The sequence below is a fragment of the Kogia breviceps genome, chromosome 4 (genome assembly GCF_026419965.1).
Source record: "Kogia breviceps isolate mKogBre1 chromosome 4, mKogBre1 haplotype 1, whole genome shotgun sequence".
In the NCBI taxonomy this organism is placed as follows: domain Eukaryota; kingdom Metazoa; phylum Chordata; class Mammalia; order Artiodactyla; family Physeteridae; genus Kogia; species Kogia breviceps.
In genome coordinates this window covers 62,531,652-62,542,269 of record NC_081313.1, presented here as the reverse complement: position 1 = coordinate 62,542,269, position 10,618 = coordinate 62,531,652, and positions in this window count along the sequence as shown.

Sequence of the window (10,618 nt, the reverse complement as noted above, 5' to 3'; positions counted from 1 at the left end):
TTTTTTCCCCTGGCCGCGCTGCACGGTTTGCAGGATCTTAGTTCCCCAACTAGGAATCCCACATTAGTGAAAGCTTGGAATCCTAACCAAACCACTGAACTGTCAGGGAATTCCCCACAAGTCTGTTCTCTATGTCCGTGAGTCTGTTTCTGTTTCTTAGATAGGTTCATTTGTGTCATATTTTAGATTCCACATGTAAGTGGTATATGATATAGTTTTAATAGCACGTATTATGGGAGGAGTCTTTATAAGCAGTCGTTTCTATTATCCAACTTCTACCAGAAAGAATGGCTCAAGTTCCAATTGCCGCCTTCCATGACCATCACCAGAAATCAAACAGCTCCATGCAGAGGGTCAAGTTTTTCAGGTGCCTGGCTGTACATTTTGCAGCTAATTCATTCTGGCAGGCATGTCAGGAAATTATGCTGTTCAGAATCAAATGTTCCACAGGAACATTACTGGACTTTTTCTATGGCTGAGTGGCAAAACTGATGATACCTACTCTGAAAATTTTCCAGGTCAAGCTTATGTATACCAGTCTGTGCCCAAGCATGCTTGCTAGGAAAATGAGTCCCATGCAATTCTGCAGATTTGTATGTTTCTCCAGGGACCTCACCCAGGTGCTAGAATAGAGGCAAAGATTTCGTCAGGGAAAATTTGGGCTTTGGCTCGGGTATTCTACAGTCCATCTTCCCTCAGAACAGAGAGTTTGGGGCAGGATTTTCTTTTTTTTTTTTTTTTGGCTGTGTGCATTATGGGATCTTGGTTCCCTAACCAGGGTTTGAACCTGGGCCATGGCAGTGAAAGCCCAGAATCCTAACCTCTAGGCCCCCAGGGGACTACCTAGGGCAGCATTTTCAACTTGCTAAATAGAATGTCAGCCTTGCTACCTGCTTGCTTGATGTACAAGATTTATGTATCTTATATCAGTCAACAACGTAAAATCCTTCACACTACATTCTGGTTGGAGAATGACCTTGAACTGTCAATTACTTTCCTTTTTTCGAAAGCTAAGCAGAGAAAAGTGACATTTAGTAAGGATTAAGGGACATGGTATCCATCTATTTTTTGGTGAGGCCTCTCACTGTTGTGGCCTCTCCCGTTGCGGAGCACAGGCTCCGGACGCGCAGGCTCAGTGGCCATGGATCACGGGCCTATCCGCTCCGCGGCATGTGGGATCTTCCCGGACCGGGGCACGAACCCGTGTCCCCTGCAACGGTAGGCGGACTCTCAACCACTGCGCCACCAGGGAAGCTCTTGGTGACTTTTCAGATCTGTCCTGGTATCACATTAGATAGTGGTAGAGCTATATATTTATGTGACATTAACTTAGTCTTCTCCAGAATCACCGTTACTGTTTATCTTTTAGAGAGTGCAAAGACCAGATTTGCTACAAAGCTTTTGAAGTTGTTGACTAAAATATCTAGCAGTGTCTCCAACATAAGACATTGTATGGTGGGTTTATTTTATTTTAGAGTTTAGTACTAGGGGAAAAATCCCTTCGAAAAAACTGCCTTCCAAATTTGCCTTTCTAAGAGCAATACATTGCATAGCTCTTCTTTCTCTGGTTGGCAAAAATAGAATTAATAATCATGCACAGTTAACATGTTAGCCTTTGGGGCTAGAGTATATGCTTCCTCCTCCTTTTTATGACTTTGGTATTATATTTCCATCCCAATAAATGTGTTCTATATGCATCTCTTACTGGAAGTTACTATAAGGCCTGAATTTATTTTTAGAAAAAGTAGGGCTATGAATTTATATTACCATAAAATACTTCCATAAAAGCAACACTATGTTCATTTGAAAAAATAAAATAACACAAAACCCCACCAAGAGCAAGAGACTATACCCAGGCAAGGAATAAGATTTTAAAAATAAAAAAGTCTGAGAAAGAAAGAGTAGAAAGACTCATTTATTTTTTCATTTATTCATTCTTAAATTCATTCCTAGCAGTTGAAGTTTTGATAAATTCATTGATTCTCTAAATGCAGTAGTAAACATTAGGTATGCCAAACTCCATGTTGGAGGCTGGCACTTATACCCTCTTAGGAGATCCCAGGAAAGGCTAAGAGTGAGGAAATGAATGATAGTGGGGAGAGCGGTAGGTGTCCTAGATCCACTCAAAATGTGTGCCCACCAATTTAAGCTGCCTTGGTTGGTCAGTCCTGACTCTTCCTGGCACGGTTCAGAAATGACATAAACTCTGTGAGGGCAAGGATTTTTACCAGGTCCCAATGAGCTCAGGTTTTCTATTAAATATTTAGGGAACGAATGAATAAATGAAAAAATGAGTCAGTGTTATAGGTCACTATGATGGTGGCAATCCAAGTCTCCCACGGCCTGAGCTCCTGCCCTCACGCCCAAGTTTCTTTTGTTGCCAGGAGATGGTAGCCCTATCTCAGGGGACTCTGGGAAGCAGTTTCCTTGAGAGACTTTGCCTCAGTGGGTTGTAGGTGTTTTCTCCACCCAAACTCCACCCCTATAAATATAAAGTTGGTTGTGTTTTAAAATATTGTGTTCTTTAGATTACCCATAAATCTCCAATTTTCATTTCTCCTAATTTTTCATAGCTGGGTACAAGACAATGTAATGTGAACAATATCTTGGGCCTTCTGAAGCTTTGTGATAAAATCATATACATTAAAAAAAAAATCATGACATTGTGGAATCACTCTAATCCAATGGTTCTCAAACTTTTTTTTTGTCCACTCGGCTTGTGAGATCTTAGCTCCCCGACTAGGTATCAAACCCGTGCCCCCTGCAGTGGAAGTGCAGAGTCTTAACCACTGGGCTGCCAGGGAATTCCCCAATGGTTCAAAAACTTTAGTGTGTATCAAAATCACCTAGAGCGATTGTTACAATTCATGTTGCTGGGTCCCACTCTCAGAATTTCTGATTCACTAGACCTGGGGTGGGGCTCAAGAATTTGCATTTCTAACAAAGTAATGCTGAAGCTGCTAGTCCAGGGATCACGCTTTGAGAAACGCAGCTCTAAACCAACTTCCTTTACCCAGCCATCTGCCTGTTGTGACCTTGTGGTGGCTTCTGCTCTGAATGTGGTTGGCAAATGTGCACAATTGCTTCAGGAGTGTGAGACTGACTCATCTGGTGGCTGTGAACTGCGTTATCTACAGGTGGTGGCTGGTTGCAAAATGGAGCAATTAAGGATTAAAACATAAACCACAGGAAATTAATATGAAGCACCACTGAGAATAAAACCCATAAAATTGCTGGCATTCCTCTGTTTTGGTCATACACGTGCATCCTGCTTTGTGTTGCTGTTCTACCCAACGTGGATGAGGCTACACCCAGAAAAAACAAAGGACTGTCTCTGCCATTAGAGAATGATAAGGTCACAGGCAGGCAAGAGAATGAAAGTAAATTCGATGAAATAAGATTCTGGTGCTGATCATAAAGAAAAATGCCATTATATTATTTTAATGTAATAAATATCCATTTTCAGTCTGTAGCTTGTGGCACAGTGGAAATCTGAATTTCTGTTGCCTCCAATGAATGATTTCTTTATGACAAAATAACTTCTCTCTGAATATTTTCTACGAGTCAAAACTTCATATGACTATTTCATAAGAATTCCTTACTGATTTTGACAATGTGGCTTCTTAGAATAAAAACCTGAAGCATACTGTAAGATAAACATGAACTTGAAATATAGGTTGATGAAGTGGAAACAAGCTGAAATTTTATAATGCTGATTAATAATTCATTTGACTTTCTAGAAATTTATATGTTCATTTCCTCTTATATACCCTCATTTAAAAAGTTTAAGTTGATTAGCACCAAGTAAAATGAATCGATATAAACTCTGGAAAAGCTGGTTGCGTTGATTGGACAAAAATTAGTTTGCAAAACCTTCTTTTTATTATGTCCCTTCCATGAGGTCACAAAGTCACTTTTCATATCACAGACATCCCCAAATGGTTACTTATTCCTTAATGTTTTCTTTGACTTATCGGAGCAAGATGAAAGTTTCTTTTTTATTCATCCTACTAACCTCTGAGTGTTATTTATCTAAATCTGCTTCATCTACTATTCATAATGATAGCATCAATGCACGTAAGTTAAGGTGGAATTGATTTAAATAAAATGCTTTTAAATTTAAATTACTACCCAAGAAGATAGAATGTAATAACTTCGACTGCAGCTTCCTGTCTCTTATTTAATTTAACCATAATATGGTTCTCAACTGGTGAATAGTTTCATTTTTAGAAGACCTATGCTATACATTTCAAGTGTTGACTGAGTTTGATAATTTCTCAAATTATTTTTACTGTCTAATCAGGAAAATGAAGCATTTGAAACAAGTAGATGTAAATTCATTGAGAGGGTTAAACATCTCTGAGTCAATGGGTTTAATCATGATTTTGTTTGACATATTTTACATGTCAGTATATCAAACAATACACAAAACAATGTACATGTCCATAAATGTTTTATTTGATTAAAACAAAACATGCTGAAAATTTTCTAAAGACACACAAAAATGTTGAAATTCCCATAACTTGGAGAAAAAAAATCTTTCACCCCCGCTCCCTGACTCCTTGGGGCCAGGGTAGAGCACAGGAAATAATGCAGACTCATGTTTGCAATCATTTCTTTGAAGGAATTAACACAGGGCATGAGGGATATCTTGCTGCAGAATCTAATCTTGCTTGAAGAAAAAAAAGGGCTGCAATTTTAGAGTCTTGGCCTGGCTTCTGTACAGGGTAATGAACTAGGTGAGTTTAGAAGCTTCAAACAAGCACAAAGAGCATGTTAATATGGCTAAGCAGTAACGTGGTGTACCATGTCTACTGTGGATTTGAGTCTCTGAGCTGATCACCTTACGTAGAAAAGGCTATTTAGTTCTCTTAATATACCTTAAGTATACTACTTTTGAAAATTATTATTTTTTCCTTAGAAGGTATCGTGTGTGTGGTGTGTGTGTGATTTAATACTCACCTCCAGGATGCTCTAGAATAATGAAGGATATATCTTCAGGTTACATTGGGAGTCCAGATCTTGGAATACTGAAGCTCACACCAGGCTGTCCTGGACTAACTCAAACATATAACTGCCACACATTGATTGGACTTAAAAGATTTTTAAAGTTTCCTCAGCAAGACATTTATAAATAATCTTTCAGGGTGGGTTAATTGTGCAGAACTAATGTTACCTAAACAGCTAACAAATGCTTAAGTAGTACCTCACAACAGGTCCTCACAATGATGCTGTGAGGCTTATTAGCTTGATTTTTCAGAAGTAGAAGCTGAGGCACAGAAAGACTAAGTAACTTTGCTTAGTTCCCCCAATGAAGTAAGTGGTAGAGCTGGGATTAGGCCCTTGTCAGTCTGGGTCAGGGGTCATGAGTCATTACTCTGTGTGTGTGTATGTGTGTGTGTGTGTGTGTGTGTGTGTGATACTTTGAAAAAAGAAAACCTCATCAAAGTTGGGGCACGTTCTGCTCACGGTAGCAGTTATTGTCCTTGAGGGTGAATGTTCTTTTGGTTCTTTTAAAAAGTGTGTATACTTGAAACCGAGGGCAGTCATTAGTTAGATCCTTTAAACCATAACTTGCCGAATAAATAATCCTGTAACTTGCCTTCACTGATCAAACTCGCCTGAAATGTTCTTGCAGATTGCATACTCTCCAAGCTTCATGTAGCTTAGACAATGTACCACAAATCTCCTTTAACTGCCCTCTATAGATAATGCCTCTAAAGTGTGGGTTGCTATAGTAATGGTTACTTAAGTTGTTTTTCAGGAACATGGAGCTACTCTTGCCCAGATCAAACAGCTTAAGACTGCCAACCATTCATCTGGGTCTGCCCAAATGTCCAATGGATGATCTTTTGATGTCAGAGGTCCAAAACCCCACCCTCAGATCATGCTAACACTGCCATTTTCTGAACAAGCATCCCGTGAAAAAGCACGTAACTCAGATAGGCCTGCACAGAACACCAATCACTTCACCTTTTCTTGACTCCAGTCATCCTTCCCCACACCTCAGATCATGCTACTTTCTTATCCCGTAAATATCCTGAGCCCCTCGCCTTCAGGAAGGCAGATTTGAGACTTGCTCTCCCATCTCCTTGCTTGGTTACCTTGTGAATAAAGCTTTTCCCTGCTGCAAACGTCAGCATCTCAGCATTTGGCTTGCTGTGCTTTGGGCAAACCTGGTTCGGTAATAAACTGTCTTCCGAAGGACAGTGGGCCTTTGCTAATGGAGATTTTCAGCCAGAGTATGTTTTGGGGTACTACATCTCAGGAAAGGCAGAACCTCTCAGAAAAGAGCAACAGAGCTAGCAAGGGCATGGAACAGCTTCTGTATGAAGCAAGAATAAGAAACTCAAGACACCTCCTTCTGATATCCCCAACTCCCAGCCCCGTCAGAGTCAGCAAAAGATGGGAGAAGAGTTACTGTTCTAGAAGTTGGGAGTTTTAAGATTTTCTTGGCTATTCCTTTATCTAGGTGTGTGGATGTGAGTAAGCCTCATAACATCGCTGATCTTGGTTTCCTTATCTGTAGGATGAATTCTGTTTCCAGGGATCAATTTCTACACCAAGGCAGCGTAGGGTGGCAGTTAGCAGTATTTTTTCTGGAACCAGATCACCTGAGTTTATAATATAGTTCTCATCTAACTTCTAATATAGTGCCTATATTCTTCATCTATAAAACAAGGATATTAATTTCTTTTTCACAGCTTTGGGGTAATGATGGGTTGATATATATAAGCTCTTTAAAATAGTGCTTGGGGGACTTCCCTGGTGGTCCAGCAGTTAAGACTGCGCTTTCACTGCAGGGGGTTTGGGTTCGATCTCTGGTCAGGGAACTAAGATCCCGTGTGCCACATGGCCTAAAATAAAATAAAATAGTGCTTGACACTTAGTAAATTCTCAATAAATATGAGCTCTTAATGCTATGGGTTTCTAGTACAGTTTCAGGGTCCAACTTTTTGGGTTTTTTAAATTTAATTTCATTTATTTCTTTATACAGCAGGTTCTTATTATTTATGTATTTTATGCATATTAGGGTGGTCCAACTTTATACAACTGAAAATATTTAGACAAGTCATCATCTTGGATCCTTTTTCTTGGTCTTTCCTAGCTTAAGAGGCTCAAGGAATAAGAATTCTTTTTGTAATCCCATTCTGTTCTCACTCTTACCCAAGCAGCTCTCCCCCCAACTCTCAGCTATTGTCAAGGCAGGGATTCAGGCAGGTGGAGGCAAGAGTTGGCGCAAGAAGGAAGAATGGGTTATTAAGGTCGAATGAAGGGCTGAATGTGTTTGTACAAGTTGTGTATAACTTGGCAACCACTTATGTACTAATACATATGAAGCTTGTTTCCCTTATGCAAAGTCAACACTGATAATGAGCTTAGACAACTGGAGGTATCACCCTGCCAGAAGGGTCCCACCATCTCCTCTGCCACCACCTGTCTCACTCCTACCTTCCTGCATTCCGTTATTCTCCTTTCCCATCAACACTGGCTGTCACCACTACCGACATGTCATAATGTCAAGTGAGGTGTCCAGATGCCAGTGCAGAAATTGCCTATTTCGACTCCGCCTCCAGAGAGGAACTTCATGAGTCAAGGTACTGCCAGAGCTGGATTTATCCTGGAAAAGGGTAAGTGAAATAAGATCATTTTAAAGTTGAGGTTTTATCAAAATACAATGTTATAAAGTTCTCCACAAAACAAACAAAAATCCTATGGGATTTTCCTTAAGGTATACTCAAGTTCAAACATGTCCTTATAGACTGATAATTTAAATTATGACCTACATCTTAATTTAAAATATATACTCATAATTTAAAGTATATTTTTCTTAAAACTTTGCATTTTAGGAATGATAAAGTCTTTTGAGACCATTCATTCCATGTCAGCATTTTTTCAATGAGGGAACTGAGAGGTAGTGAGGTGAAAGATAGATACTCGTCCTTGTTCATGGGGCTCATTAGCAGAGCTGGGGCAAGAACAGAATTCTCAGTCAAGAATATTTGCTTTAAATCACAGACGACTCCTCCTCCAAATAAATTACTGTTATTACATTGCAAAGGGTTCCAGAATGGGAGGACAAGTGAAATTAGTTGCATCAACAGCTCATCCAGAATGGTGGTTAAGGGTATGGGCCTGGGGCTAGACCAGCAGGGTTGGAATACTGTCCTCTCCACTTCCTAGCAGTGTGATCATAGGCAAGTTATCCCATCTCTCCGTGAAGTCACAGTTAACCTGATTGCAGATGTTTCAATGTGTCTGTAGAGTGTTCCTCTTTATATTAGGGGCAGAATCAATATTGGATGCGTGTAAATCGGGAGCCATTTATGTATTTGGGTGTTCAGTTATTATTAAATATTATTTCTGAAAGGCGCACTATGAGTATCTAGTGGAGCGATAGTTTTTAGCTTTGCTAAATTAGAATATTTAGGGATGTCTACAACCTGGATCCTTTTCTAGGTCTCTCCCAGCTTAAGAGTCTTGAGAAATCAGAATTCTCTAACTCCATCCTGTTCCTACCTTTGTCCAAGCAGATACTCGCCCGACTCTATAATTCTGAGGATGGAGACCTGAGCCGGGCATGATGTCAGCCGTATCTTCAGTGCCAGCCCAATGCCTGAAACAGAAATGTTTGTGAAGGTTAATACTGTGAGATCTCTAGGATTTGTATATAGAAATGGTTTGGGGGTGATCATCTAGTTGAGATTGGAGATTAGGGAGCTTGAATTGAAACTGTATTTGCTGTATGAAATGATTAAAGGTGTGTGGTTAATGTCCCCTCACGCCAGTGCTTAAAATCAAGAATCAATGAATATGTGAATGAATGAAGGGCTGAGTGAATGAATGAAGATGGTAGAGCTACAGCTTTGTTGCAGTAGACACCACCACTGGGATACAACCTCCAAGCAATACGGGGAGGAAAGAATCTCAGAATGGGACCTGAGTGGACTAATCCAATATAAAATGGGTATTAATGTATCGTCTTTACCTGTCGACATCCCTAGGCTGGAGAAGTCCGCATTATAATGATTACTCAAGAGATGCTTTCAATGTCCTTGCAGGAAGACAAACAACTTGAACCTGGTCTTTGACCAAAGACCTGTGACCAGGTTTAGAAAATAATATTCTAGTGTGTTTATACTACTGATGAGGCTGTCATCACTTTTTCAATTTTCCTCACAGTGGTATAAGATTAATGAGCTAACCATTTTACATCTTGATGTGAAAGAAACTCATATGTATAAACTATTACTGTCATGTTTATAATCCAGAATGATTTGATGAAGTAGTACATTTAGATACCTAAATGATAATGAAGAGTTTGTGTTGAGTTTTTAATTTATTTGCTTGATTTGTTGAATTTTAAATTAACTTGAGTTTTTAATTGGACTGTGGGTTTTTAATTCACAAGGGACCAAGAAGTATATGTCTTCTCTTTGTTGACAAGCCCTATCTTCTCCATGTATTCCTGGTCTCTACTTTTTTTGCATTTATTTTTATTTCTATCTGGAAACTTGTCTGACTGGTCTTCGCCACTGAAGACATGAGATTGTGCAAAAGTCTTGGCATTCCTTGCTTGATGAGGTTTTAATTTTTCTTATTTAGTCTTCACGGCTAGACTTCTTTTAGATGCTTGAAAATCATTTCTCCCTTGTTATTAGGGCCTTTTTGTCAGACACTGCTTTTTCACTGGAACCGAACTATGGCTTGACATATTTTTATTATTTCTGTATTTGTTTCACAACGTAATTAATATTATCAAAACTGTTCTTGGAACAGAGCTTAATCCCTCAGCTTTTGTTTCTGATGCTAGGATGATTAGGTCTGGAGAAATCAATTTTTTTAAAAAATTGTATGCCAGGCATAATAGCAGTGGTAGCATTCCTTAATCTTCCTGCTTTTGCCCACGTTTGTTTACACGCACATCCATCTGTAACGTCTCAGAATTAATCACTGTTCCTCCAGTCTAGAGAAAATTGAGAAGCCTCATTTCTGAGCCTTTATAAATGAACTTCTTCCTACAAACGGACCATAAGATCCATACTCACTGACACAAATTCCCTTTTCTAAGGAAGTCACTGCTTTTAACCTGCCACTCCTTAGCCTCTCTTAGCCAGAACACTTAATTGAAATATCCTCATTTTAAAATCTTGGGTTATTTAATAAAAATAAATTTCAACCATGCTGTTTTCATTCCTTCTGTCTCTTCTTTCTTTTTAAGCCCATGCTTAACCCTTTGTGAGCCAGAGGGGTTTTCGGGTCCCTTAGTAAAAATATTCTTGCAGTCTGGGATGCTGGGATCCTGGACCACAGGGACCTCAGTGACAAATGTCCTGTTAGAATTTAGGTTCCTCTGATGACAGATTGTGCAATAAATAGTTCGATAGTGAGTTACTGTTTTTATTTATTTATTTATTTAACCAAAAGAGGGTATTCCTTTTCTCTTTAAGAGCACTGACTTTTAAGTTGCTAAGGAACCACAGTTCCGTCTATATATAGGCGTTATTCTATGAATTTGGCTCTTACCTTAATATGCCTACATTTCATTTATTTCATTATTCTTTTCTGCCACAAAATTACTGCTGTACTCTGTCTAAGATCCTCTTCTTCACACACC